Source organism: Passer domesticus, chromosome 9, assembly GCF_036417665.1.
Source record: "Passer domesticus isolate bPasDom1 chromosome 9, bPasDom1.hap1, whole genome shotgun sequence".
NCBI classification, from domain to species: domain Eukaryota; kingdom Metazoa; phylum Chordata; class Aves; order Passeriformes; family Passeridae; genus Passer; species Passer domesticus.
In genome coordinates, this window is record NC_087482.1 from 33,015,584 (window position 1) to 33,041,927 (window position 26,344).

Here is a 26,344-nt window from a genome sequence, read left to right on the forward strand (position 1 = left end):
CAGTGAATAGCAGGGAAGATGTGTACTTTCATTATGTTCATTAGTTTTACTTGTAGATCGCAGCCATTAACAAATCACAGCCTTGAGTTCACCTGGCTCAGCTGGGGAGCTCATCCTGCTCCCGTGGTGGCATCATGAGCAGAAATAGAGTGAAGAGTTCTGGGTCATTCTCCAGATATTTCCACATGAAGTGTGGAATCAGCCAGAGAGTGGCTTTTAAAATCTCTACTTATTCCTACCAGCTCCTTCACTAAAAATGCCTTTGTGGAGTGATACTTATTATGCAATGATAAAAATATATACACAAATCTTCTTATTGGCCTCTTTTTACAGAGCTATTTCTGTATATTTGGAAGAAGTATGAGCATAAGGAGATTTGCTTTCAGTATCCTAGGAAAGAGAAATTATGCTTATTTTGTCCTTTTTGCTTAAAGGTTCTAATAGTAATAAGTGATATTACATAAAGGGATCTCAGTGTAGCATAACTAGAGAGCTGTCAAGTCCATGTTCTAAGATCCCCTTGAAGGCAAGAATTAAGAATGACAACTTGTTAACATTTATTTCCTGAGCTGAATTTTAGGCAAGTCTACGTGTTTTACAGAAGCAACTGTATAGAACAGCGAGCATGTGGGTGTTCTCAGCAGGATCACAGTGTGCTGCTACCAGCAATCTCACTGAAAAATAGTAATGAAGCAAGAAGGAAAACAAGTATCTGCTAGTAATGCATGTGCTAGTGAATGAGCTGCTTGATATAAATAGCTCAGATGCATCACAGTTGCAAAATGGAGCAAGATGCTCCTAAGTGGAATGTTATTCGGGCAGCTTCTTTAAACTTGTGTAGCTTCTCACTCTTCAGAGAGAGCTGGGGAAATTCATGGTGCAGAGTTCTTGAAATGTCTGCTTTGACGTGGTTCTGGCTTAATGCATTCAATAGATAAGATGAACTAAATAGAGAAGGCAAGCTCATGGGAGGCTGAATGTGGGACTTTGTCACGCTATTTTGGTGTGGCAGCATTTTTGAAGCATTTATGGACTTCAAGAAGTAAGTAGGAATCATGTGACTTCTTTGTGTCAGGCTTTTGAATTTTCTGTCAAACTCACAATTTACTTGAGGAAAATGTTATTTGGTTTGAATTGCTGAAACAGCATGCTCAGCTAGTCGTGAAAAGTATAGATGGTGCAGTAGGTCCTTGCTGTGCTGTACCTTGTGTGGTACCACTGGATTGCCATCTCTGAAAACCACTGCAAAAATGCCCTGAAGTGTAGAGGTGAATGCAATTTCTGTGCATGAATAGAGTCTGTACTGGCCATCTTTCATTGCAAAGGGCAAGCCCAAGGTTGGACAAGTTGCTTCTTGGTGCCATGTGTGTATGGTCTGTGTGTCCCAAGCACCGCTGGCAGGGCACTTTTATCGTGTTTGCTCACCCATACATCCTATGAGGGATTGCAGCATTCAATTGTTATACTTTGCTCTCAATACCATTAATCTAAAGTGTGTTATTTAACTTATTCTGGGTTATTAGCTGCTAACCTTGAAAGCCAGTGAATAAAAATTGAAAAGTATCCTGATGCCAGGCATTATTTCTTGAAAATGCAGTGCCTGGATTCAGTAATTGTCATTCAACAGACACTGTCATTTCAACATTTCAATTGTCATTTCAACATGAGAAAGGAGACTGTGCTAGCTGAAGTATTAGTTTAGATCACCTGTTATGTAATAAATTAAATGGTAATATCATACAATTTGGGAGCTTGAAGGACTGACTTCCCCACTTTTTTTTTCCTCATTCTCACATGCAACAAGGTACTTTGGGGTTTAGTTAGCAAGTAGACCTCCCTCCACACACTCACCATTCTCTTTTTCACAGTATTGTAGCTTGGATTCTGGAAATTAAATGTTTACTGAATTCATCGGGTTATTAGAAAAAGGGTTATTGATTCTTGTTGCTTAGTTATGGGCACAGGTAGAATTTGGCATTATCATTATCAGCCCTCAAAATTTTCTTAGGAAAGAATGAATTAGGGTTATATGCACCTGACATGCCTATTGATTCAAAGCATGATGAGCAATTCTGATAATTGATTTCTTAATATGGCTGATAATTGAAAAGGGGCACTCTTCAAACAGATGGGTTTTGCATTACAATAAGAGATTTAATATGTATAATATTTATTATGTTACACTTATATTTTCAATGTAACTTTTTCTGAGGTTTTTATTTAAACTGGAGGTAGTTTTTAGAGTTTAAATTTGGAGTAATGATTATTTTGGTTTAAAATTAAAACTTTGGATTTAACAGGTCTTGTGTTTTCTCTATTTGCAGTTTAATTTCTCTCAAACTGTGTCATGTCTTTCATATAATTTAAATTCATGAGTTCTGAACTTCATGATCATATAAGTCTTTCAGTTACAGGGTTTATAACTGCACTGGAATAACTGCATAAAGGAATAGTAACTCTGAGCTTACAGTCTTTCAATATGTGAGAAAAAAGTCATGTTTGAAGAGTAAGGGGGTTTTGTTTTTTTCCTCTATTCGTAAGAAGTAGAAAATGTGATATAAGAAGTTGATGTATAGTGGCACATCCCACACCCCCTTCCATTATTTGTCTTCCCTCATGAGAATGCACTTTCTTGGCTACTTCTCATTATGTACTCTGTCTTGAGACAGAAAAATAGAAAATCTCTTGGCTGGCGTTATGGCAGTGATTTCAGTTAGTGGACACCAGCTTCAGCTGGAAGGATTTTGTAAAAGTTATTTATTTAGGGTTATTATATTTTTTCCTTATCTGTTTAGTGGATATGGGCACATTAATGTTTATAAAGTACTTTCTGAAAATTGAGGGAAGGTGTTTGAAAAGCATAAAGCAGAGCCTTTCTCCTGTTCTCTGCCATAGTCTTCAAAAGGGATTAAACTTAAAAGCAGCCTGGTAGGATCAGTTCTGGGAAAGTAGCACAGTGTTTCAGCTCATTTCACATGGCTCAAAACTGGGGAGAGGCTTTTCAAATCAGCTGTATTTGCAGAGCCAGGCTTAGCCATACTTGTTTGCTGTCTTTTATACCAAGCCATAAAGTTTTCTTTCACCATGGAGAGTTGACACACTATTTCATATTTTTGAGTACAAGAAGTACTAATAACTCCAGCTTTTCACAAAATGTCATTCTCTTGAAGAGTTGTCTCTAATGGATACCATACCACTTCTGCAATTTTTTTGTTGTTTCTGAATACATTCTGTCCCCACAGAATAGTCTGATGGTCTGAGGGGTTGAAAAGCTCCCAAGATGACCTGGGAGTTTTTACTGTTTTCCCTCTTTAGAAAGAAGATTTTGGTGTGCTCTAGGCTTAGTCTTATGCACGTGATAGATCAAGTTAGTGGTTTAAGTGTTTTCAAGGAACAGCAGGACTAAATTTAGAGAATGTTTTATGCAGGATAATATGGCAGGAAAACTGATTTTGAAGCACGGGGTTGGGATTTCTAAAAATCACGCCCAAGCAGCCCATTTTGGGGGGTATAAAGTGGCTTCTGTTGTAAGAAAGAAACTTCTTGGAAAAACTTTCCCCTTCAGGATTCCTCCTTGCCATGAAATCAGAGCACTTCCAGGTTAAGCACTACAGGAGGAAAAGAGATTTTCACGTAATAATTATTGGTGAAACCAAAGAAACATGAGTGTGCTGCTGAAATTGAAGGTGGATGGCTGAAGAACATAAGAAATGTTCCTTGAAATTGCAGGGTGGAACACAGACTGTTCATTTGGGTTATCCTGTTTGTTGGTGTTCTCCACTCACCAGTGGAATCTATTCTTTCTGAAAATATTTATATGTTTTTAAGAAAGGTGTATGATACAGTGATTGAGCTATGTTGCTATAGCAATATAAACAGTTTGGACATCTGAGGAAAACATTGTAATAATTACAGATAGTGTTGGGCAAACTTTAATGCAAGCAACTTTTCTATGGTGCAGATAACTCTGCCAGGGATAAGTTTACAAAGAGGTATTTCTGTGATTTATCTTCAAGATGGAAAGAGTTTTGAGAGCACTTCTTTAGTAGGACTTCCTAAAACTTATCTTGCTTCTTCTGGGAATTTGCCCCAAAATATTATTCTTCTCCAAAATGTAGTTGCACTACTTTATCCTATTTTTGTTCTTTGTGTTACATATCAGAAACTGATAAAACTCAGTGTTTGATTAAAATGAGAAAATCTCTGCTAGGGCCAAAGTTGTTTAGACATTTAATGGTATGTGTGCAGAAAATGTTGCAGCTGAAACATCTGAGAACTCTTACCATGGCATCGGGTTGAGACTTTGAGAAGCCCTGCACAATTTAAATAATTCTGAGGACAATCACTTGTTACTTTGTTTTTGCCCTTCTTAAACCAGACTCTTTTCATTCAAAAAAGAAAATGTGTTGATTTTCCCTTTTCCTAGTCACTTGATGTAATGTTTGCTTTTTTTTTTTTCCTTAAATTTTAACATAATCTCTGGCAAAGAGCAGGGAAGTGTCCATGGTACTGGCATACCAGTACAGCTTGAAGCAGCAGTGACCCCGGACTGCTGTCTTTTTTCAGAGCTACATCTTTAGCTGTATCAGCCATTGAATTGGAGTGGTACTATGGAAATACAGCACTGCTTGCACAAATCAGGCATTCTGTATTCAGTCATAATCATAGTGCTTTTGTCCTGCTCTGGTCCCAGCTTCATATTACAAGTTCTTCTTATTTCTTCTTTCTTGTCTGCTCTAGAAGTGAGATCCATTCAGATGTTGACCATGTGCAGAAAAGAATCAGGCTTATTTTATGTAATATTTTAAATCCTTTCCTATTTTTTCTGGATTCAAGATATGCCTCTATAGAAATGGAAATAAGGCCTAGCAACTGAGTGGTATTGTGGAGCGAGTTCCATCAGCTGCATGAGCAAGTGAATAAAAAGATGAAAGAATTTGAAATGAGCTTAAAAATATCTCTTCCTATTACTTTGTCCCTTCTAATTTTTGAAGTCTGTCATATTTTATATTTAAAAATTGAATTGAATCAAGACTCTTCCTTAGCATGGTATATTTAGTGGATTCTTAAATTTGAAAGATTTAAAAGGTGAATGGTTTTCTTTTGTGAGCTTAAGATTACTCTTGAAAGCAATAACTCCTTCAAGAAATATAGTTAAATGGATAATATTCATGTGACCAGGAACAATTTTAAATATGCAGTTGGTTATATGCCTTACAATTGGAAAGGAGAGTAATACAGAAATTTTGCAATCCACCAATACATCCTAATACATTCACTATGACCTAATTCATATAGCTACAGTTTCTTAAGAGTCCAGGAGTTTGCTGGAAAGCCAGAGCAGTGGAGTGCTACATTGCAGTTGTGTTTGGCTAAATTTCAGTGTTGGCTTTTTAATTCTGAGTTGAACCTTGCAGGCTTTGTGCTGCTCAGTTCAACAAATGACACGGTCAGTCTTGATCTCTGCATTATTATAAAAAGTATCTCTGGTTTACATCAAAACAGTGACTTTGGTGGTGCAGCTGTCCTGTAGAATCATGCTTTGTGCACAGTGGAATCCCAGACTGAAAGAGAGGACAGCAAGAATTGCTGGGAATGGAACAGGATGAAATCAATTGTTATGCTAAGCTATTAATGCATGTTGGACTCAAGTCTTGAATAAAATATGCAGGGCTGATTTTTCATCCCAAAAAGGTTGCAGTAGGATGAGAAAAGGTAGAGGCAAATCTTTAATATGCTGAAATGTACAAGACACCTTTGCTGGGTGAAATTAAGACCAGCATACAAAAGAAATGAAAAGCAGGGAAAGGATAGTTTGAAAGCTGTGTAAAATCACTGATGACAGGAAGAAGTGATCAAGAAATTATTCACAGGTTCTTTTAACAAAGGAGTTGAAAAGCATCATATGACATTCAGTTAAAAGTTTTGATATAAAGGAGATGCTGTTTTTATTAGACATAATTAATCTATGCAATTCATTGTCATGGGATATTATAAATGCCAAAGTATAAATAAGTTCAAAAAGCAATTAAGCAAGTGCACAGAGGAAAGGTTTACCAAAGAGCATTAAAAATTAGGTGGGTGCAGATGCTACTTTTATCTTGAAGTTTTGACATCACAGGTTTTTAATGCCTGGGAGAATATATGTGGAGCTTATTAACACCTACATCTCCCCTCTTTATGGCATTTAAGCAGCTGCTGCTGGACACTGTAGCAGTGAATATTGTGTTCATCCAATGTGACTATTCTTGTGTCCATAATGATTATTGTAGGCTACATAAAGCATACCTTGTTCATTTCTGCTAATTAAGGGTGACAGCATAAATCATGGTGGCTTCAGGGTGATGAAGTTTAGGCATGACTTCCTGTGCTGAACAGGAACAATTTCAGATGTGTCATAGGCGCTCTTACAAATCGCCTGGCTGCTTTGCTTTCCATTACAGGTGTGTTTTGTGTGTTATTTCCTTGCTGACTACAGTGTGTGACTTCAGCGCGGTATTTTGAATTTTGGTACCACTCTAGGAGAAGTAATCTTGGATCTCTGCTAAAGGAATGATTTATTTACAGTGCTTGTCTCTTGAACTGGATGTGGCATCTTCAATACACATAAAAGGAAGACAGTAAAACAGGTAGTTGACAGCAATATCAACCACAGCAAACTGTTTCCTCCTGCTGGTTCCTCACATAATTTGCTGTGTCATTGTAGATTATATTTGTTTGTTCAATTACTTTTAAATTCCTTGATAAAATAATTTGTTAGTGTGCCTATTTAGAAAGGTCAATTAAAATTACTTAGCCCAGAGAAATCAATTTACATCAGAAAAACTGCTTGAAGACACCATTAAGTGCCTCGTTCACTGACAAAACTGGATATGTAGTTAGATTGGAGCTCCAGATGTGGGGCCCTCCCATCTCCAATGAACTTGCACTTTTGAGTTATGAATGCTGAAGCATATGAAAGGCTCCATGAGTTAGGAGTTCCATGGCTGAATGTTTGCTCTTGTGCCATTTCACTTCAGTTCCTTCTTATTTATTGCTTTCAATTAATTTTCTTTGTTGTAAAACAGCTAAAAAGAAAATTAGAAACATAACCTGTCATAGTAAATCTTTGCTGCATAGTCACTGTAGCTGGTAGTCTGCTGCTCTAAACAAACTGTTCAACTGATTAGGCATCAGTAGCTTCTTTGTGTTTTGTCTTTCCAGCTGAAATAGCAGAAATGGGCACAGCTAAAATTAATTTTAAAAGAACAGGTTACAATACATACACCTCTTTCTCACCTCTTTTACCCTTTGTTAATGGTGAAGAGCAGTAAATCGACTTGAAATTGGGCCGAACTGACACCTACAATTCTTATGCTGTGCTTATTGTGTGAGAAACTAACTGTAGCATCATTAATCAAGCTGTCAGGTACAATGTGAAAGTCCTACATTCATTACATAAAGAGGAACTCCAGGAAGAAATGGAACCCCTGTGATGAATAGGCACTGGACACCAATTATTGTGGTGCTATTAATCATTACAACCAAAGTTAACATAGACTGGGGAGTGCAAGCTTAAACCACTGTGGGGAAGAAATGCACAATATGCTCACATTCATATATATATATGGTTTTGTGAGCTTTATAATCTCCAACATTCACTTGATGATATGACAACTAGAAGTGAGTGTTGCCAAGTTAACTCAGAAACACTTCTAAAGGCAAGTATGATAGATGAGGAATGTTCTTGCCACGCGTGCTCTGGGAACACATGAATCACACTGACTGTGGCTGCCTCTCAGGTTTTCCTTGGGAGCTGGGATGTTATTTCACAGAGAGAGTTCTCATGTTCGCCCTGAAGGTGATTGTTGTTTCCAGAGCTGGAAAGTTTCTCATCCTATGAGAATATGAAAAGGATACACTTGCAAATGACAGGAGTGGTAATATCTAGTTAATAATATCTAAAGAATATGTTTTCACTGATAGGAATCTTTGCACATCTATGCAATGAATCTATGATTGTTTCCTTGGATAGCAGACATCATCCTGATTTACAATTTTTCACATAGGTTTCTGTAAGTAGTTTTGTGGCAGGTACTGTTTGGGTGTCTTATTCCTACTTCCTGTAATTCCTGAAACTTTCTGTCTAAAATCAAAGTCTGAAATCAAAGCTTAATGAATTTGATGCAAGTGAAAATAAGCAAACCCCTAAACTGTAGAGGCAGTGGATCTCAAAGTAGTTTATTGCTGTCTAGCACCATTGCAAAGCAGCATCTGTGGTTGAAATGATGTGCAACATGAAAAGTGTACACTCCACTTGACTGACAGTCAAATTGAAGATTATTCAGAAAATGCTGTGAAATCATTAATTTTTGTGGAAAACAGACACTTCCCTCTGGAGTAGAAACTGTAAAAAATGGGTTTGATCCTATATGTATTTGAAAGCTCTTAATTAAATTATTATTATGAATCTCCAAAATTCTACTTCTTTTATCCTTATGTTTTTTGCTCCAACATTAACTTTTGAAAGCCATTATTTTGTGTTAATTCCCATCCCTGAAATTCAAAATTTCAGACATTTTGAATACAAAGTAGATATACTTATTTGGATGATCAATGACTTAAGCTAAATAGTGAGATTTAAACACTTCAGTTCATCTGCTTCATGCTTCTCTTGCATTTTCATAGAAAACTCTCTGAGCTGTGGCAGAAATCTAAAGTTGATTTTTGCCCTGATGCATAAGAGAACTGTACTCTGCCATTCTTTCTTTTTCAACAGAATTTGAGTGGAAACCCTGTCTGCTGCTTTGCTTGGACTTTTCAAATTATCATTTGAATCCTAAAGAGTCTTCAGGATTTCTTGTCCTTTTTTCAGGCTGCTGAGAGCAAATGTTGCCATCTCAGTGTTTCACTGCAGAGAGGAAACTAATTGCACTAGGCCACTTTCTGTACAATCATCACAGAACATTCAATCAGAATTAATTGCTAAAATTATATAATTACAGCTGCACTGAATGAGACTAGACCACAGCATCTGTTCCAGTCCCAACTGCATTTACTCTTGCTTTTGGGAGAAAAGTGCAAACTAGGATATTGTCTTTTCTGTGCCATTTTATGAATACCTAAGTAAAACAGTGGTTTATTTAATGGGAGACTTTGAGGTGAAAGAGATATTTTTAAAACCACCATATGGTAATAATATCACTGTCGGAAGAAAAGAATTATGACTTAAATTATTTATTAAATCCTGAAGGGCTTTGAGGTTTGGTTGTCTTAAGATATCTGAAGAATTGTCATAAAAGAAAGCAGTAACTTGAGTGGAAGATCTCTGCATTGACACCAAATAAATTAATGTTGTGTTAACGATTGCATGAGAAACAGTAAGTTTACCTAAATATCAAGTAACTTTAGAAGGGAAAGGTGTATTGGTTTTGGCAAAGCAGGGAGAGGATCTGAAGCTTCAAAAGACACAGTGAGAAAGGTAAAAGCCACATTGGAGTTCCTTGCTCATGTGACTGTTCTTGGTGTCCTTTCCATTGAATTTACTTCTAGGCTATTGACTAAGCAGTAAGGAAATATTTCCTTTTTGCCAGTCCTAAGCCATCAAAAATTTCTAGACAGTCCCCTTAAAACAAGAGATGGGTTTGAAAGAGAGAACCAGTACATTGCATCCACCTGCTCCACTGGTTCTTAATCTTGCAGTTGACCAACATTCAGAATTTACTCTAAAATCATGAAATTGGTATAGATATTTTTTGTCAGAACTCGATTTATATGTAATAACTTTTCCCTCAGAAAACAAACCTTTAAAAAGGCATAAAAAGCTTGAGATTTGCAATCATGAATAAGGAAATTTAGTAGACACTGTTCTGCTATGGAAGTTTAGGGTTATAACAGAGCATTTATTAAAGCTAATTTATTGTCAAACATTTCAGAAAACTTAGATACATCAAACTGACAAAGAAAATAAGAGTTATATTCCAAACTAAAAAGCATCTGTGTGCGTGGATCTCACAAACATTTAATTCATAAATTGTGTTTTTTGGTGGTATCTCATCCTTTTTCAGAGTTGCAGTAACACATCACTGAATCCTTGTTGCTCCCTTTTTTATGTTGAAGTCACTAGTTTTGAGCATGTTTTTTGAACATATTTGACTCGTTAATACACTCTGATTTAAATTTCTTTCCTAAAACAACGAAGCAGCATGTCTGAGGCTGTCATTTAACACAAAATATCAACTAAAAACTGCTGCCTCAGTAAGTTCATTTACTGCTCTGTCCTTGCTAAGAAGGCAGGGGTTTTTTTCTGTTTCACACATATAATAAATGTTGACAATATTTGTCAAAAACTTTTTATTAGATGAGACAGAGATAAAATTGGATTTCATGATAAAAGGAGCACTCAAACAATCTAATTTAGAATGTATAGTCTTTTTTGCAGTGCCACTCTGCAGAGCTGTTTGGTGATGAGTTCTGGTTATATGAAGAAAATATTTTACTGACTGAATTGTTAATGTGCTTAATCTCTAGCAGCCATTGCAGATGCATGGAAGCATATTGTGGTAATTGCTAAAATGACATTTTAGCATATTTTCCTGTTTCAGAACTCATTTTGTGTTCAAGTGTTAATTTCTCTCTCTACTTTGAGTAAGACCACATTTATTTATGACCAGCTGTGATACAACAACACAACTTAAACTGAAGTCAGAAAGTAATATTAAGTAATATTATTGATGAATAAACAATAGGTTTAACATAGAAATAATATTTCTGTGTATTTCCTTCCTAGTTCTAACTACAATACCTGGATATGTGCATGTAAGGGGTAAAGTCACATGAAATTAGGTTTTATGTGGACTAGACAAACTGACAGTAATTCCTTTCTTGGTCAGGAGACTGAAGCTGCATAAGGGCCTTTGGCTTAATAAAATGCCATGATGGAAAAATGCAATTTGTATTGTTTCACACGTACTAATTTAGGTGTTTGCAGTTTTATTTGGTTCATGGTAGTAGCTTCAGATGAAATATACACATTATAGGAAGTATTTTCTGCACTGTGGGTATCTAGTAGTTGAACTTCAGATGCAGCTTCTTAACTGGCATTGATAATTAAAGGGAAATCAGATAAGGAAATTTTAGGGAACTGCTTACAACTAGCTGGGATTTTTGTGCAGTGGAGATTCATGTCTGAAAGATATTTTGATGAAAAGCTTGCTATGGCATTATGTGTGATTAAATTACACAGTGTCAGCCGAGCAGCATCGCCTTCAACAGTATCCCTATAAATTACCTTTATGCTCTTTGCTCTGAGAGTCTTTGGAGCACATGTATTTATATGCTGCTGTCTGCTCTTGAGGGCCCTTCTTTCATAATGAGCATGCAGCTCTTCTCACGTGGTGTTTGATGTAGGCATGATTACAGACAAGATACAGAAGGTTCATATAATTTGCTTTATTTATTTTACTGCTGAAGATACATATTTCCATTTTAAAGATACCCTCCTGTGGTTTCTTTATAGAGACGTAAAGATTTCAATAAGCAAGTATAATTAGAATTTCTTTACAATTCAAACAGTGATTTTCCTGTTGGTGGGAGGTTTTTTTAAACATGTGTGCCTGGTGGTTATTACATGCCCACGTCTACACTTAACCAGGTTGAATTCAGGTCTCTTTCACCTGGGATCTTAACCCACTGGAGACTCTACCTTTAGCCCTACAAAACTTTATTACCTTGATGTCAAAAGGAAAATTTGCAGTGTTGAGCAGGAGGGACAACAGGGATAGGGAATGTCAGCATAAGCAGCAAGCCATCTTTGTTCATGCATCCCTTTTGTAACTGGAACAGGTTGTGCAGGGAAAGTCTTCTCCATCCTGCTGAGCTGCCACTGGGGGTTTGCTCAGCAGTATTCTGGTGCCCTGTTCTTTGCAGTGTGAATTATGTTAAAGTGACCTCTCTGCACCTGAGCTTTGAAGAAACTGAGAGATTTGGAAAGCATGGATGTTTCGCTCTTTCATGGTCTCTCATACAGGTAAATAGAAAATAAACATTTATTTTTCTTTTCTATTTACCTGTATGAGTGCAAATTAGTGCAAATCTGGCAATTTGCACTGGATTTTTTTTTTTTTGCTAATTTGGATGGTTGGCATAGTGATGTAAAGAAGCAACAGTTGTTGAAATCGTTCTTGTGGATTGGTTCATTTCACAGGAGAGATGTGAAGTGCTACTATTTGGGACATGAGTCTTGACAAAAGGATCATACAAGAAGATATGCTGTAATTAAAGTCAAATGTACTTTTACAGCTAAAAACCTGTCTTTTGAATGGTGAAATAAGACAAGGAGGTGAGTGAGCAAATATGTGGCTATGGTATGTATTGGTGTTTCTTACACCTGCTTAGGGAATAAAGGCAATCTAAACAAATTAACAAAAACGTGCTTGCAAATGACAGAAAATCCTACTGAATGTTCTCTGTGGTGTGCTAATGTAAGCTCCTTGGAGATCTCAAAGATAGCACTTGTTAAGATGTGTGACATTAGATCACTTAATTTAGCTGCCTAATGTCCTGGATTTCTGTGAGAAAATAAGGTCTTGATTTCACTCGACTCATTAATATAAAACTTTGTATTTGAGTGCATATGTTTCAGAATGTGAGAATTGTGTTACAAAGCCCTGGGCATGTACAGCACTAACAATCCTTATGAAGAAGTAAAGTGCCCAGTGTTTTGAAGGATTCTGCTTATGGTATTTTGATTATGTGTTAAACACATTGCAGAAAGTTGGAGAAAACCCCAAACAGGGAAGTGAGCTGTAAAATAGCTGTAAAACCAGTAATCCTCGTTTTATGCACATATTGTACACGCTCTTCTGTATTCTAACTGACAGGTAAGGCACAGACAGATATAGTTGATCAGTTTGAGTGTAGCTGCACTAGAGCGTTCCTTAATTCTGGGGAGATGTATTTGTGACAAATTCAAATTCTCTGCTATTAGAAGATGTGCAAGTTTCAGAAGAGTTGAAATAATTTCAGATTTAAGAGGCAAAAATAGGAAATAATTGAAAGGTTAGAGGAAAACCTATTACCTGGCTATGGCTGTGTGTGTGCTGCCATTTATTGGGAGCTGGGGGCTGTCGGGTGTAGAAGGAAGCAGCTGGGACAGTGGTGCTTTGGGCAAACCAGCAAACAAAAGCACCTGGACATCACTCCAGCTCACATTTGTGTCCTGCCCAGGTAGCTGCAGTGGTTTCAGGGTAATGGTGAGTGATTTCTTGAAAATGTTAGCAAAGAAGAAGGCTTTTGAGATGTTAATTTGCTTTTATGCAAATTAACCTGTCAATGGCACACTGAATGTGGAAGACCCAACTTCTTTTCCTGGAGTGGTTCCTATGGTTTCAGAGGTATGCTTTCTCAGTTGGGAAGATATGAATATTTATGGTACACAAAAAACCCTCATCTGTGTTGCAGTTTCTATAATTTTTATTTAATTTTACATTAAAAGATATCATTTCTATCCATTGCATAGGTAAATGGCTTCATCAGCAATCATTTTATGCATGCAGGAGCTGGCCTGATTTACAGAATGCTAAACACAGATGGGTTTGTTCCTAATGCTCTCTAGTAGCTACTGCAGGAAAGAGTGCACACTATATGCCTAATACATTATTTACTGAAGATAAATGCCAGACATGATTATGGTAAATTAGACCTTTTGAATTATTTATGAGACTCAGTGCTAAATGTTTTTCTCCTCCTTGTGTTACTATAAAAGCTGTTATATAATTGTTGGTAAACACTTTTTTTGTTAATTATTCAAGATACAGGAAATAAAATGTTTGGTTAAGTGAATCTGTTATTCACTTAAAACCATCTGTTGGTTGTTTTTTTTTTTCAAATGTATTTCAACATTTATCTCTGCTTTCTGAGGTAAAAAATTAGTGCATTATCAGATAACATTCCTTGTTATCACCTAGATGGAGAAATTGAAAAACAGAATATGTATGGAAAACATTATTATTATTATTTAACCATCACACTTCACTAATATTACCTAAATATGTGAGTGGAAATATATTCCATGACATGTGACTATTCTCAATTGAGTGGATTTGTGGCTAAAATTGGGTATTTTAGCTTGTGCCCTGACTTGCACAATGATTGCCCTCTTTTCTGTTGAAATATTTGAGTTTCTGAGGAAAGCAGGTCTGTGCACTACTGGGATAATATTTTGTACGTTCCAATTTCTAGCTGTTTCATTGGTTCCCAGTAAAACACCAAATAAAAAAAATCTGAACCTGAATTAAGTATTCTATACAAGGAATTCCTCCTCCAGCCATTTTCATGTTTGTGGAGTTCTTTTTTCTTTTTCTAATTATATTTTGAAATTGAAATTCTAAGATGCCACCATTCCCAAAGGCCAAATGAACATAATCTATTTGACAACAGACTGGTTTTTGGCAGCAAGGAACATGCTGACAATGTGGGCATGTACATCTTTTGTCAGTTTTTATTTAGCATTCAAAATATATTTCCCATGCTGTGAGAGTGCTTCTGCACCAGTTTTAAAGCTATGCTGGCAATTATGTGTTAAAGTCTCATTCTGCATTTTTCACAGAGACAATGCAGTTTATTTATTCAAACTGGAGCATCTTTGGAGTAGTTCATATTTATTTTGATACACTTTCTCTATTGTTTTTTCACTCAGTTGGGATAGCAAAGCTCCCCAGTTGGAGTTGTTTGGACATCACGTTTGAATGTGCTGTAAAATGTAGCCATTCTTAGATGTGGAGATGTGTGGTTTTGGGAGAATTAAATCCAGGAAGATTTTCTCCATGCTTTGTGTGCACCTCATGGAATACCTTGTTGGACTGAGAGGTATGAATGGAGAAATACTGGAAACACATTGAAGACTGTTCTGTAATATATGCCCAGATCCCACTCACCAGATTTCTGGCTCTGGAGGAGGAAATGGTGAATTTGTGGAAGGTGTGGAAAGTTTGGGTAGGAAATTGTAGGGATAATGCACTCCTGCCATAATGTATTTCTTATCAGTCTTACTCATCAAATTAAGAATCAGACAACTTTCTTATCAACTTTATTTTAGAAAGCTGTTACCATTTCTTCTTTCTTGCAGCAGATTAAATTTCTCCCCCCCATTCTTCTCTCTTGGATTCAGCAAGAGAAATGAAATACTATTTGTGTTAGCTTTTACTGACAAGTGTTTTTTGAGTTGTTTAATTTTCCTCTATTTCTAAAGCATTATGAGAACTGTGGTTTGTTTGTTTTGTTATTTTTTTCTTGGAAAACTTATTCTTCTGTAAAAGGAGAATGGACAGTTCAAGCCCAAATCTAAGCTATACATTTGTTTCAGGAAAGCTTTTGTAAGTAATGTTAATATATGCATTTTGTTCCATTAAAAGGGTAAAATGCAAAATGCTTAGCACTTAAATCTGTGAGGAAAAGTGAGGAAAAAAACCCAGCTTTAATTTAAATTAATTGAACTTTAAGATGAATTTCTACGTAGGTCCAAATTCTGTCTGTCTGGTTTTTTCCCCTATAAACTGATGAGTTAAAGGAACCCAGTGTGATTTGGCCAAATCCTGTGTACCCATTTCTCCAGAGTGCTGTTGGATGTGTGAGGGAAGAGGAGCTGGTTAAGGACATGCTGATTTGTGTTTTTCCTCTACCCATTTACCAAAGGGGCAGGAGAAGAACAGATAATTATTTGTCCACACATATTCACAACACTTGACATGTTCAAATTTTTTTTTGTTCCTATGGTCTTTCCATAAATGCAGGGACTTCAATTTCAGGCGTGATTAAAAAGAACAGTTTTAAACCCTGAGCTAATATACAATAGAGAACAAAATACCTGCAAGGCTATAGGAAACATTTCATATCACTCCTGAAAAGCAAATTCAGCCAGACAGGGTTAAAAGTTGGTGCTGGTGAGGCAGTAATTAGTGTTAGTAAAAAACCTGAAAGCACTGTAATGGGTAGAGCACTGGATTTCAGTTTCAAATGGTGTGATGGCTTATTTGTCATCCCTAACACTGCTTGTTAGGTATCAAAGCCTGAGATTCTGTACCAGCTTTTACATGCAATTTCTTGATTTCTGTTTTCAAGGTAGATGTAATTGTTGGGCTGGTGTGCGGGCAAGTAGTAAAACAGGTGTCAGCTTAAAAATTTCTGATGCTGACCTTTGAAGGAGGTGTATTAAAACATTGCTGCAGTATAAAAAATGCAGTTGAATACCATTGCCCAAGTTTCCCTGAATTTCATGCCAGATGTGCCTAATTTACTGGAAAAAAATTTTAAAGGGGTTTGGGGCTGCATAATTTCCAAAACAACAGTTTTGTGCACCCTGATGCAGTAAAAACCACTGTCTTTATAATTTCATTGGTATAATTTAATTAATTTCATAAAAACTATGAATTCAAATGATTTCTAGGTTTTCACTCTGCAGTTAGCTGTAGGAAAAAGCTGGAAAAAAATCCTGTTATAAATTAAACATTCTGAGCATAAGCCAGTTTGAAATCCATACTGTACTTTAAGAAAATTTTTTACATTTCACTATTTGATTATTAGAATTTGTGTTTTGTCATAAAAAGTAGTTTGTAAAATGTCCCCATTCATTCTGTTTAAATTTTGATCCTATGAAGAAAAGTTAAGTGTAACTTTTGGTAAATTTTTTTCCCGTTTGAGTTCTATCAAGTGGAATTAAATATGGCCCCTTTGTTTTCTCCTAATCCACTTGGCAGCCTGCAGTTTTCTGATAAACAATTAGAGTAATGATTTATCTAGAGGGAAAACACAAATGTTTAAAAGTTACATTATCTGGAAAATTATTTTAAAGCTAAATGGTGAAGCAATGAACCCAGAGGGCATGATGATTCAAAACACCACTGAGGAATACTTACAGTGAGGTTTGTAAACTAAACAGCCATCAATATTTACAGGTTCAGACAAATGGTGATTTATTGTCCATGATTAACTTGTGCTCTAGCAGATGCCCAGTTGCCAAGACAAAAAGTAACTCCATGTGCCATTTGTTTAAAAGAGGGCAAATGGCATTTTTGTGGCTGAGAATAACAGAAATTTCTGCAAGTTGGATAACTTGTCTCTAGCTTGAAATAACCAACCAACCAAACTCACCACATGCTAAAAAACAATCCCCAAATAAAGCAAACTCGACCTAACCAATCAACAACTCCAAAAGACCAAAACCCAGGAGCTGTGTGCAGTGAGATACTGAGGGTCACACGTGAGATGCTGATTTTTCTCAGCTTTCTTAAATTTAATGAGATGTTGCAGGCACCCAGCATGGTGTGCGCTTGGAAACACAGGTGTTAATGGCTAGCAATGTATTTTAAATGGAAAAATTGCCATAATGTAGTGGAATACTGTTTGCCCCAAAGGGTTAACATCTTTACACGCCCAGCTCCCCCTCTCGGAGTACATCAATAACGCATTTAAAATTCATTACTGCTAATTTTATCATTGCAAGCCGTTTACTGTGCTTTAATGGGAGTGCTGATAAGAGCCTGTCTGCAGACGATAACAGAATTTTCCTCTCCCAGTTCCCGTGCCGGTGCTCAGGGCTGGGGTTGTTTTCTCACAGCTCAGGAGTTGCAGCTGAATTCAGGAGCTCCCAGAGCTGAGCAGCAGCAGCCCCAATCCAGCTGTTATTCCACGAGCTGACTGCAGGAATTAGCACTTAGTGCTCAGTGTTCCCCAAATCCCAAGGAAAAAAATTGGCTTTAGAAGCATCCTGTTGTAACAGTGTTAGCACAGAAATTATTTGGAGATGAATGGAGCTGACTACTTTCAAAAAACACTTTTTCAAGGGTGTTTTACCTGTAAAGCAGCATAAAATGAATTTTATGAAAAAGGCAAATTATTTTGCTAGATAATTAATTTTTTTTCCTAATGTGGTGATTTCAACCTGCTTATAGGACACTGGTTCAGGCAGATAATAGCCACATACAGTCACCAAAATCCCAGGCACCCCTTGGGTGGCTGCAGGCTGGTGCCCACTGGCTGTGCAGGGCATGGTGGAGGCAGCTGGGAGCACAGGCAGATCTTTGTCTCCCTGGAGCTCCTTCATCATTTCCTAAGGAAAGAATGAGCTTCCTACTTCCCTTGCAGTCCATGTGGCAAAACCTTTTCCTTGTCATATGGGGCCCTTCCTTGGGAAACAAATGACCTGCTTCTGCCTCTCCTGTGTCAGGCAGAAAAGGTGTTTAAGCAGGAGGTGAGTTAGACACAGTTCTGCTTCAGTGGTGGCTTCTGCTGGCTGTTGCAGGGAAAAATTGTCCTGGGTTTTTTTATTACTCTGAGTTCTTAGTGCCTAAAACTCTCGGCAAGTGCTACTGGATCGTGGGTACTGTTTAGCTATGGCAAACACTGAGTTTTTCCCTATCTGATGTTCAGGCTCAAGTTTGGAACTACCATCAGAAAGGATGTGTCTTGTGCAGTAGATCTGAGGGCAGCCTGGCTGTGACTTTACTCACTGTTTCATGACTTTTATCTTTTAGCTGCTCCCAGTGTATTTTTGTAGGGTGGCAAAGCCTGCCTTTGGCTATTTTTAAGGACTGATTTGTGTTTTTGGCTATAACCAAGTATAAAATATATGTCAATGAAATAACTGCATGTATAATATATTCTATGATCTCAATTAATTTAATTTAATATGCCAAAGTTCCAGTGTAAACAAATATCTGGATGTATTTGGAATGCTTCCTCTCTCCAATGAGAGAAAAATTGGGACTGGTGTGCATTAAATCCTGTTTCATAAACAGTCATGGAAATGCACAATTTTCTGAATATAAACAGTCTCATTGGCCTCAGCAGAAATGTTTAAAGTGACTAAACTGATTAGGAGCTGACTGATGGAACTGGAAGGCTACAGTCACTACAAAGGTCTGTGCTTGGTCCCAAAAACCCTACTGGCAAGCCTTGTCAGCTTTGGAAGAGCTTCTATATTCCGGGAATCTGAACCCGTTACAGTACTAAACAGGTTGTGGATTAACCTAAACTCCAAAAATATAAGATATCTGAAAAAAATAATTGTACTTTAGAAACAGGGCTCTGTCAAGACAAATCAAGTGTCCTATAGTTTAATACAGATGAGAAAATATGTGGAAAACATGCACAGCCTATCAAGAAGAATAGGAATATGAAATAAGAAGAGACCAGACCTTTCCTACTAGGTCTTGAATTGATTTCAACACAATGAACATATTATAGAATTGCCTTTGGAGTTTATTAATGTTTTAATTTCTATGTAAATACAAAAATGCAAAAGAAAAAAAATATATAAACCCTGAATCTTTTTGGGAAGATTGATCTCAGGTTTCCCAGCTTTCCTCAGTGTGCTCAGCTGTTCCCAGCTGATCAGCGCTCCTGTGTGAAATTGGCTGTATCTGCAGTACCTGCACAGTGCCAGACAGAAGTGGGTCCCTGTGCCAGTGGGCAGTGCTGGATCTTTAACATCAGGCACCTCTTTGAAGTGTTTTAGTGGAACAGGTTGAAACCTGCAGAAAGAAGCTGCTGGGGATAAAACACCACATGCAAGGAGGCTTGTGGGGACAGTAGGATGGATAAAATATACACGATGTCACTGCAAAATGTGTTCTAGTAGAAACACAACCAGTTTTGTTTGTTTTTTTGTTTTTTTTTAACTTGCATTTTGCAAAAATCTTATCAGTGTGATGCAATGGTAACATTTGAAGATCATCTTAAATTGTGCTTGATATTTTTAGCAATGTGCAATGTTTTCCTTAATCCATTTTAATAGGATTTACAATCCCTTTTTGATCAGAAGCTTCAAGCCTTACTGAAGCTTCACTAAAGCAATAATTGTGGTAAAGCCAAAAGTGTTGTATGAATTTGGCTTGCAGTCTTGTGATGCAATTTATATACATTCCTGCCAAGGGAAATAGCCCAACACAGTATTTGTAGTATGGGTCACACCTGTTTTGTAGTGCTTTACAGTGAACATATTTTCTATTTAACTCTTAGAGAGTTTATTTAAGAACACTTTGAGCTGCATCAGTGTATAAAATTCATTTCCAGGGCTAAACCACCAAGACTGGATCCTTTTCAAAGCATTGTTTTGTATCACACATAATGAAGTGTTAGCCAAATATTTTCTTTATCCATTACCTTCTTTTTAATCCCCTTAATCTGGTGTGAGCACACAGTCCCCTTCCAACCCAGGTGACTGGACCACATGCAGACTTCTTCCATGAGGGAAATCAGGGGCAATTTGAGCAATTTAGAAATCAGAATCAATAGCACAGTACACAAACTTGCAATTGTTATATAGATATATTAGCAGAAATAGGCTCTCAATATCATGTACAGCTATCCTAACCACCTGGTTATGTAACTTGATCTCAACTCATTCCTTTTCACGCAGTTTGTTTGGTGTAGAAAATAGCTTTTTTAAAGCAAGGATTAATAGTAGTTAGTGTTTAAAGAAAGCATTTTGCACCCTTTTACTCACAAAGAGGATTATATTCAAGATATCTGACTTGACCTGATTTTCCCACATGGGAGAAGCAAGCCTTCTTTTCCTGAGGTGCTGTGAAGGTGTCTTTGGCCCTTCATCCCCATAGGACAACCTTGGTCTAAATGGGAAGTCCTGTAGAGCCTGCTGGAATTATGTTTAGAATCTTGAATAATGTTCTTTTGTATACTTATTTCTCTTATCCCCTTCAATATTTTTGCCCTCTTCTATCTGAGAAAAGCACAAAGTGCATCACAACTGAGCTTTCCTTATTAGCTGATTAAAATCCTAGGTTTTTGTTATTATGTCTGTCAAAGTTGATCACTGATAACATCAGAACAGCAAAAGCAGAGAATTTATTATATCTATCTGCTTCCTCTGAAATGCAGCAAGTAGCAGAGACAGAGGCTTTGGAACAGCAGTAGTGCAAAAAAAGATATGGTAATTACTGTGGTGATGTTTTATAAAACTACTTTCTGCTATTATTTTCTGCATATCCTTGGGCTCAAAAAGCACTGAAATGAATGTCATTAAAGACAGTGTATTCCCAGCTGTGCCAAGTACAGTGTTCAAAAAATTCCTCCTGTGCCTTTTGAAAAGTGTTTCAACTTGTATAAAATCTATTTACAGAAAGGATGAACCAGAAGACTGAGTGGGGAAAATACTTTGGGGAAAAAAAGATTGTAAACAGAAATGAATACATATTTTCCAAAGAATTTTGGAATATCTGCAAGGTAAATATGATAGAAAAGGTTTTAGTGTCTACTCTCAAATAGGGCTTTACTCTGTCCCCCTCACCCTATTTATGCATTTTAGGGGAACAGTTAAATAGGTAATCACTGGGAGAGGTTTTTTTTGAATCTGGACTCTGTAAAGTGCATTCTTGTGTTGCAGGTCAATGCAATAAATTAGAAATTCCCTGTTCCCTTTGTCATATTTCCTGTTGAGCTTTAGTCACATGAATGCTGGATATTTTGAATGTTAGATTTTTTTTTTTTTAGTTGAAGATGTTTAAGTTTCGTGTTTGTTTCATGTGTAAGTTCCATGATTGCCAGATATCTGATACAAATGAATTTTATTGCATATTTAGGTAAATCCCGTCACAGTACGTTGTGAGGGTGCTTTAAAATATTTTTCTTACTCAGTGTAGAAGAGACTATAGACATTTGGCCTCATTAAACATGTGTTAGTTGAGAATAGCCTGTGTGAAAGAATACCTGGCATTGTATTTTCTCAATAAAATTCCCTTTTTGCAAAGAAAAGAGTTCTAGATAATCACTGCACTCAGGTTTCTAGCTTTCACAGTTATAATATTGCATATCAATTCCTTTTTAATGTGCTTCATCCACTTTGTAGAATTCTATGGTCAAATGTTTTAATTTGCCCCCCTATTTAAAAATCATAGATTGAACAATTGCAGGATATAAACCAGTGTTGAACTGGGTAAGCTTGGTTTAAAAGGTCTACCTCTATTTTATGCTGCCCATAATTACTGAAAATTTCTTAGAAAAGGTAAATGCTGAGAAATTCCAAACTGTGAAACAGTAAAATTGTAGTCAATGCAGGGTCCATCCCCACCCCCAGACCCAGAATAAACCTGAATAAATGGGATTGCAGGATTCTATTGGGAAGGCAATTAATCCCTTGAGAGAGGGAGAGAGATCTATTAATATGCAAATGAAGATCATGACACGGTCAGCATATTTTAAAGGGTTTTGTGTCATTGGCAGGCTTTTCCATTGAAACAAAGCAATTTTCAAGAACTTGCAGGAAAAGGAAGTTCTGAGAAAAGGAGTTTATAGAGGATAACGCTTTCAGAAGTGCCCCTTTGCTGCTGTTTCTGACAGAAGCTGCAGGAGCCCAGAGAGCTTCGTCACTGGACACAGAGGCATTGGAGCTTCAGTGTTTTCTCCATGTGTTCTTTGTCCCCCACAAGCAGAGCCTGCCAAGGCAGGGCACAGATCATGTTCCTCCTAGGGCCAGTGTGTTTTTGTCAGCTGGGGGAAGGAGGAGCCAGGGGTACACCAGGGCACAGTGATCAGGGTGCTTGCAGGGCAGGCACCTGCCCAGGCTTTGCCTCGTTCCTCTGCTCTTCCATCCTCTCCTCTTCCTCTGCCCTGGGCTTTTGTTCTCCTCCTGGATAATTCGTGCCCCACAGCCTCTTTAGCTATCTTTGCAGTGTGCCTTTCCCCTGTATTGCATGTTCTGCCTCTTTTTTTCATCCAGGAATTTGAGGCAAACGTCCTCCTTGACCCCATTGTGTGAGCCAGAGCAGGAGCATCAAATGCATTTTGCAGTGTTTGACCCCCAGCTCTGCAGAACGTCAGTGTTACTGAGTCAGTCCAAAATCACTCAGTTTGGATTGTTATGAAAGGGCTGTGGTGTATTCTGACAGTTTAATCTTCTCTTTATAAATTTCCCTGAAGGGAAGTGGTCCCTCAGTGTTATCTTTGGTTGGGCTGGAGACCAGCAGCTCTTTGCTGAAACCATCTCGTGCCTCCCCTCACCTCCTGTGCAGTGAGGGTAGCAGAGCTGCTTTTAGCCCCTGGCTTTCCTAAAAGAAGCCATCTCCTGGCTGGATGTGTCTCCCAGCTCTCAGGAAGGTCACTTCTGCTGGGAGAGGACCTGGCACAGCAGGGACCATTGGCCCTTGAAGCTGGAGAGCAGAGCTGGGGTCAGAGCGCTGCTCGGAGCACCTGGAATTAAGAGGCCAATTTGGAACATGCAGTGGGAGTGCTGAACTGCAAACCTCTGAGGAAAATTATTTTAAAATGCTGGACCCAGTTCTGCAGACCAGGAGCCAGAGCAGATCCTTTGGTAGATAAGCAGTCAGAGAGAGACTAAGGCTGGAAGAAAACTGAGTTGCTAGTGGTCTCTTAAAAGGCTTTGACCTACTTAAAAACTTTGTGGAAACAAACGCATCGTTGTGGGATGTTATATTTTGTTTCATTTGTGAATTTATTTTATATTTATGGCTCCAAGCCACTTTTTGAAAATCAAGGGAAAAAACTTGCTGTGTGCAGCTGAAAGGTGTGAAAGACATTGTTTTTTTGCAGAAAATCCCAGAGCTTCCAGTAAATATGGTAAAGCAGAAAATAATAGCCTGTAATAGCATATGAAGGATTTTAAGTTGAGAGATTAAAGAAAAATAGCTGTTCTGTGCTGTGATACACAAATAGTTTTGCTCATAATAAAACACTTTTTGCTACAGTAGCACTGCAAGAAACTCAGGACATTTTAAATTCTTCAGAGAAAATGTCATGAGACAATGAAATCTTGAGATTGTGCAAATTAGCATTGGAAAATAGTTTGTCAACCCGATTTTATGATTATAAAATGACAAAAATATTTTTGTGATAGCTGGTAGCCTACATTGGGACTAGGGTCTCAAGAGAAAAGACACCAATACTTTAAATATCTCTTTAGTTTGTGCACAGCAGCAAAATTGACCTTTTATCATGAAAAAAAGGGAGGTGCTGAGAAATTATTGAGTGTCCAAAACTGCTTGATCCAGTACAATAGTCTGTGACTTTGTGTAAAATGCAAAAATTTCTGTAAATTGGGCTAATTTTTTTCTAGGGGCTTTACAAAAATCTTGGATGTGAAGTACTTAATTTCATAGGTCAGACATAACATTTATTTTCAAATCCTCAAACGTTGGAGAGTGTCTTTGGAAAGGGTTTCATCAAGATCAGTTTTTAATGGGAGGAAATCCTTCCCTGTGGGGTGGGGAGGCTGGCCCAGGCTGCCCAGAGAAGCTGGGAATGCCCATCCCTGAGGTGTTCAAGGCAGGTTGGACACTGGGGCTTGAAGCTGCCTGGGGTAGTGGGAGCTGTCCCTGCCCATGGCAGTGGGGCTGGAATAGTTATCCCAAAGGTCCTTTCCAACCCAAGCCACTGTAAGGTTTTTAAAAAGGTGTATGACTAATGAAAAAGATTTGGTTTTACTTCCCCTTAACGCTTGCTTTTTGATTTTTCCTTTGCTTTGCTGTTTAAGTCATATTTTGATATGAAATGACAATTTTGTGACAGAACACAGTTCAATAATATTCAATCATATCTAGCTGAGGAATATTGCTTATTTAATATGCTATTTGATGAACATTTGCCACTATTCCTATGTTTTATAAAAGGAGCAGAGGAATTTTAGTTTATCAAACAATGAAAATGTAAGAAGGAGAAAAAGTCATTTGAATTATAATGAAGTGGTATAAAATTCACAGTACATTAGTTTTCATCTGTGGGATCTTATAATGAGTATTATTCTGCCAGGCTAAAAATTAATGTTGTGAGGAACTCCCCTCAAGTGCTTTGTGATGTTTCATATCTTTTCACTGTGTTAACCATCATAGGGTTTGACCCTGAGCTCCCAAATGTATCTCATTAACACAGAAATTTCTGCTTTAGTTTAGATAATAAAATTGCTGTAGCTGATTTTCTCTGTCAGTTTGTCAGTGGTATGGAAATCTCTAAACCTCTACTTTCTCCAAAGTACCTCGAGAGCACCAATACTCGCCAAAGAACCTTTGTTGACATTTCCTGTGGTATTGTACAAGTATAAAAGTTTCAAGTTGCATTTTCTGCAGTCCTATCAGCACAAATCTATTTGACAGAACCCAGAAAACAAATCACTGTCCAGTTGCATGTTAAGTGTTGGATTAGAAGAGCACAGAGACATTTTTTTGGCCACTCCTACATTCTTGGATTACTTGTGCAAGTTGTCCTCTGAAACTGAAGATGCAACTCCTTTACCTTCACACAGGTTGTAGAAGGCTCTTTTTGTGAAAGCCACAATTGATTTTGGGAGATGATCTCAGTGAGTAGAACCAAAACACTAAGCATTTCTTTTTCAAGCAAAGATGCAAAGGCAAGTCTTTTTAGGGGTGTATTTTCTTAAGAGGTTTATAGGAATGCATAGGATGCAGCTTTTGCTTTTATTCACACTGTTTCAGCTGCTGGAATTAGTGTCTGGTGTTCTGAGGTTCAGTCAATGATTCAGATCTACATCTGGAGTTATAAAATATTGCTGCATCCATAGAAATGTTTCCTTGATGTAAAACATTAGAACTGAATAGAAATAAAATAGCAATTAAATATAATAATTTTGCATAAAAAGCATCACCACAATTGCAAAATTGCACATTTGAAACCTTAATTTGTGACATTGAGAGACCATCCTGTGCACTGGAAGTCACTGATCTCATGAAGAAAGTTAAGTTTACATCATAAAGTGTTTGTACATGCAAGCTGAAATGCTTTTGCTTTTGAAACTGAAAATCGAGTTGCTTTTTGTTTACAAAGGCTTCAGTTTGTCAGATAAATTGTTTTCCTTAGCATAACTTGTTCATTTGTTACTCCCCTGAGGGTTTTTGTTTGCTTGTTTTTAAAGCCAAATCCTCAAAGAGCTTCTTGTGTTTCCCCAGGGAGTTGCCAACTCCCCTGGGGATGGGTGGATCTGAGCAGCTGCTGTGCTTGTGGCACTTCATCCTTGGGGCTGGGCTGCTGGCTTGGGAGGATGCTGAGCCTAGAAAACACATGGATGGGATGTTAGCTGGGCATTGAAACTGCTGTGCTGCTTCTGCTGGGTGACTCTGGCCTCTGCCTGCCCTTCTTCATCTGCCCAGGTCTCTCCAGAATGTTCCATCCCTGGTGGCAGTGCTGGTAATGAGCTCAGTGGCCACTGCCTGAGAGCTCTGCAGATTTCACCTTCCAGTGCCAGCTTTGGTAAGGTGACAAAGTAAAATGCACCTGATAATCTAAGAGAGTGAAAGGAGGAGCTCTTCCCATACTGCTGACACTAGGCATCTCAGTGAAAACAAGCACACTGTAGACTGTTTTCTTGTCCTTTGAGAATATCAAC

The 26,344-nt window shown here is 37.6% G+C and overlaps 1 protein-coding gene across 10 annotated transcripts in view; it reads left to right on the forward strand.

The window, feature by feature from the left end:
* The window catches only part of CACNA2D3 (calcium voltage-gated channel auxiliary subunit alpha2delta 3), a 474,873-nt gene that overhangs the window by 97,559 nt on the left and 350,970 nt on the right, over positions 1-26,344 (forward strand). Inside the window, exons 3-4 of one of the 10 annotated variants that reach the window (XM_064432564.1) lie at positions 11,908-12,007; positions 12,185-12,319. The exons of 8 other annotated variants lie outside the window; for them this stretch is intronic. The gene's annotated coding sequence lies outside the window, so the exon portion shown is untranslated. The remainder of the gene's footprint in view (positions 1-11,907; positions 12,008-12,184; positions 12,320-26,344) is intronic. One more of the 10 variants, XM_064432563.1, reaches the window with a different exon arrangement.